Source organism: Chlorocebus sabaeus, chromosome 16, assembly GCF_047675955.1.
Source record: "Chlorocebus sabaeus isolate Y175 chromosome 16, mChlSab1.0.hap1, whole genome shotgun sequence".
Classification (NCBI taxonomy): domain Eukaryota; kingdom Metazoa; phylum Chordata; class Mammalia; order Primates; family Cercopithecidae; genus Chlorocebus; species Chlorocebus sabaeus.
The window spans coordinates 33641311-33646290 of record NC_132919.1 but is presented as its reverse complement, the minus strand read 5'-3'; the positions used below and the strand labels follow the sequence as shown (position 1 = coordinate 33646290).

At 40.0% G+C, this 4980-nt stretch overlaps 1 pseudogene; it reads left to right on the top strand.

The window, feature by feature from the left end:
* The first annotated feature begins 700 nt into the window (after window positions 1-700).
* Window positions 701-958, top strand: LOC103242731 (ubiquitin-fold modifier 1 pseudogene; annotated as a pseudogene).
* Window positions 959-4980: the final 4022 nt, after the last annotated feature.

The following is a 4980-nucleotide window of genomic DNA, read 5'->3' as shown; positions in this document are numbered from 1 at the left end:
CTGGATGAGATTGGAGACTTATTCCAAGTGAAGTAACTCAGGAGTGGAAAACCAAACATCGTATAATCTCACTGATACGTGGAAGCTAAGCTATGAGGAGCAAAGGCATAATAATAATGTGGTGGACTTTGGGGACTCTGGGGGAAGCGTGGGAAGGGGACAAGGGATTAAAAGACAACAAATATGGTGCAGTGTATACTGCTTGGATGGTATGTACACCAAAATCTCACAAATCACTGCTAAAGAACTTACTCATGTAACCAAATACCACCTGTACCGCAATAACTTATGGGGAAAAAGTCTATCGCATGTTTATAAAGCAAAAACAGGTAGGAAAAATAATATTTTTATAAAAACAGGAAGAATATAGGAGTCATAAGGAAAAGTCGGTTTTTGGTTTATTATCTATATGTTTTTGTTCCCATTTCTTCAGTGGTACCTCTAGGGCTTACAATATGCACCTTCAACTTACCACGGTTTAGTCATAGTATATGACTTTGTGAATTACGTAAGAGCTTTACAACAATACACACCCACTTCCTCTATTTCTAAAAATAAAATATTTCTATTATAAGCACCACAATACATAGCTTTATTCCTTTAAAAAATTAATTATTTTGAGAATTATTTTCAGCACAGTGGAGGAAGTAATGCTACCCCGCAGAGTTGGCGTGTGTTCTAGATTCATCCCGGCACCACCATGTCGAAGGTTTCCTTTAAGATCATGCTGACATCTGACCCGATGTCTGATGCCATACAAAGTACTCTGTGTTCCTGAAAGTACACCTTTCACAGCAGTCTTAAAGTTTGCAGCCGAAGAATTTAAAGTTCATGCTGCAACAAAAGCAGTTATTGATAGAATAGGAATAAATCTTGCACAGACTGCTGGAAATGTTTTTCTAAAACAGGGTTTAGAACTGCAGATTATTCCTAGAGATCATGTTGGAAGTTGTTAATATCTACTACTTGGGCCGGGTGCGGTGGCTCACGCCTGCAATCCCAGTACTTTGGGAGGCCGAGGTGGGTGGATCACGAGGTCCGGAGTTCAAGACCAGCCTGGCCAAGATGGTAAAACCCCATCTCTACTAAAACTACAAAAAAATTAGCTGGGCATGGTGGCACACGCCTGTAATCCCAGCTACTCCGGAGGCTGAGGCAGACAATTGCTTAAACCTGGAGGGCCGGAGGTTGCATTGAGCCAAGATCGCGCCACTGCACTCCAGCCTGGGCGACAGAGCAAGACTCTGAATAAAAAACAAACAAAACAACAACAACAACAACAACAAAAAAACCTGCTACTTGGAACATACGATTTGGAACTTACGATTGCCTTTCAGAATAAATATTGGTATTTTTGTGGAAATCAGGCATTTAACACACTATGAAAACACCAAGAGTCAATGAATGATGAAAGGTGATTCATCTGTTTTTTTTTTTTTTTTTTTTTTTTTTTTTTTTGTCCATACTCTTCATATGAAGAGGTAATGCATAAGAATTAAGGCTCCTACCCTCACAGAAGATCATAGTCTTTGATTGCTACCTCACAACACAAACAGGTAGTTCACTGGGGGGCGGCGGGGGGGGGGGGGGGAATGAATTAGCAGAACTGTGTTAACTGGAAGCTTCTGCTAATTTTATTTTTTAGAATAATTTGGAACATTAACATGTACTGAGTCTTATATATTCATCTGAGTTAAAAATATAAAAAGAATTATGGATCTTGGATGGCAATTTGCTTGATAGCATCTGATTTGCACACTCATAGTTTGATTTTTAATTAAATATATAGGTTATGATGAAGTCAATAGACGTGTCAGTGAACAGTTAACTAAATTAAATTTTTATAATTTACTTTTTTAAAGATTCAAACCTCATGTATTATATAAATTTCAGTTTAATATCCATCAAAAAATTAAAATTATAATCTAACTCTTATATGTATAAATTGATGTCTCATACCAGGTTTTAATGTTGGACTTGCAGAATCCAGTACTTGTAATGGTGCGAATTCACAATAAAGTAGAAGCATCCTTTGCTGAGTTATAGATTCCTTTATCAATCTCTTTTGACACAACTTTTAAAACAAGTATCTTCAAGAAACCACTGGTGTTTTGAGGATAGTATTTCTAAATAGCATTCAGGAAGATAATATTATTGCACAGAAGATCTGATGATTTAAAAAGCAGCAACAAAAGCTCAAGGAAATGCAGATCGAAAGTGCTGACGAGTTATATTTACTGAAGATCCAACTTTTAAGGAAGTTCTGAGATTAGTCACCCATGTGAATAAGAAGCCAGGAAAGGAAAGATGGGGAAGTCCAGATGACCAGGCTTCTGTTAAGGAGGAAAGCAACAGAGGAAAACAGTGAAGGGGAACAGAAAAGTGTAGCAAAGTGTTACAGAAAAGCCGACTGGATAGACAAAACTGCAGAAGGTAGAGGTTGGGGAGAACTGAAAGGGAAAACAAAATACTTGACATAGTCTGAAGTAGTAGAAGGCAATTAGAGAAAACTAAGTATCTACTGGCCTTGTCAACATACAGACTTCAAACTACCCCTTATGAGAATCTAAAGAATGATGTAAGGGAAGATTTTATTTGCCCTTCCAGAAGAAATCAGTATCTATGTAAATCCTGAAAGATGAAATCAAAGCTCATAATGATTCACATTCAGTGCTTGTCCTGCTGTATTCTGAATGGTGAACTCTGGAAGCAGGGATTGTGTCTGTCTGGCTCTTTTAGAGCTGGAAATGTAGTGGCTTTCATTAAACACTTGCTGTGAAGTCTCTCTAAGACCAATTGTTACCTTAGTATGTTTCAATATCTTCTCTATCATAGGCCCTAGGTTCATTGGGGAAAAAATATATATAAGAAAATTCAACAGAATCAGCATTTGAAGTGTGCCATTGGTAGTTGTTTATGAAGTTACCAGATATTCATAAAAGTGACAAATGAACAGCAGGATTATGAATTATTAAAGGAAAAAACATTTGCTGAGGTGAAAAAATCTGACGTTTGAGGAAGCTTTTATTTTTATAAACAAAATCTGATGTTCAAAGGCTCCTGTTTCTTACAATAACTATTGAGCCTCAATTAACCAGAAATTTATGAACACCCATTTCCTGACTTTTTGCTTTAAATTTTTTCTCCACTCTGCAAACACAACAGTTTGCCTGCTGTGTTGCAGAAATAAATTTATGTTGTCCTCTGCCATAAAGTGATGTATTTAATATTTTTATTCTTTGTTTTTGAAAATTATATTGTGAGTTTCTAAAAACGTTTTATTAAACTAGACATTTTGTTATCAAATAAATGTGATCTGTAATTTGTGCAGAATGATTTGAGGTATTGTATTTAGTTTACATGCATTATGGGTTCATAATTAATATCCAATGAAAATACATTTTGTCGTATTGAAAAAAGAATAATTTGAAGTGCAAAAGGATTTTTTATATTTATCTACATATTTACTATCTTCTGGGCTCTTCACTGTTTTTTGTAGGTCTGAGTTTCATTCAGGTATCATTTTCCTTCCACCTAAAACACTTCCTTTAATATTTTTTCATAAGAAAGATCGGGTGGTGACAAATTCCCTCAGATTTTCAGAATTCCTTTTTTTTTTGTCTGAAGTCATTACTTTGCCTCCATTTAGGTAGGTCTCTTTTTTTTTGTGGTTGTTATAGGTTGTTACAGGATCCTAGGTTGACAATCTTTTAGCACGTTGTAGATGCATAGTTCCGGATTCGGTACAGGTTTGCACAAACTATCTGTAAACAACATGTTAAAGAAAAATGGAGAAGCTGGAATGAGAGAATACGAAGATTTACTGAAATGAAAAGGTGGTCATTGAAAGAAAGTGGGTTATGAAGCAGCATGAACATTATGACCTCATTGTAACAAACGTGTGTTACATACACATATGTGTAATATATACGTACATGTATCCATATACACATTGTGTATATATACTGCAATTCGTTTTACTTACTTACTTTCGCCTCCACTGGAGCCTGTATTAATCAGCCCAGCATTAACCGCTGCTCGCACCTTTGGGTCACTCAGCATCAGTGAGAACTGGGCCTCAGACAGAGCCGCCCCGGACATCCGCGAGGGTCCCGCAAGGCTGGCAGCACGGAGCCCGGCCAAGGGCGAGCTCTCGGCCAAGGATGGGGAGTTGACCAAAGAGAGGAGGATTACAAAATCCAAGTACTCGGACAGGTGCTAAATACTCGGGCGGGTGCTAAAGACTGCAGTGGGGCAGAAAAGCAGAACGCTGGCTGGTTTTTTTCGTATCACGAGCAGTGTGACGGTTACCGGGGTTGACCAAACACAGCGCACCGGCCGCCGTTAAATTCTACTCTGGCTCGGGGTCTGCGGAGCCTGCCTCGGCCGCAGGCTCCATAAACCCAGCCAGGAACCAAGAGTGGACCAAGCTGCACACCTGCCGCATTTTGGCAAGGGAACAGAAGCGGAGGCCCAAATTCTTGCCCCGGTCTCCAAGACCCACTTTCTGGGGCGTTGGGGAGAGAAGCTCAGCTTGGGGTCTGGGCAATTGGAGCGGGTTGGAAGGGGAAAGCTCTAGCGAGAGCTCAGGTGGACTCTCCGAGGGGTACCTGGAAGGTGGGACCGCAGGCACCGGGAGAGAAGAGGGTGCGAGGAAGGAACCGGCCCACCCCGTTGGAAGCGCAGGAGCTGACGGCTGCGTGGGCCTGGGAAGCTCTTCTCTTTCTTCATAATCTTTATTCTTTGTTTTAGTGTAATCCAGATAGATGAATAGATAGATGATAGGGAGGGAGGGTTGGATGGAGGGAGCGAGGAGACGGAGGAAGGGTGGCAAGAAGGGGGAGGAAAAAAATTCCCCAAATTCCCCGAAACTAAGAACCACGTGGCAACAGTCAGGAAGTTGGGAGCTTCCAGAAAATTAAACGCTGCAAAGAGTTCGCGGGCTTAGTAGACCCGCCCATTGGCGCGTGCATCCTCTGC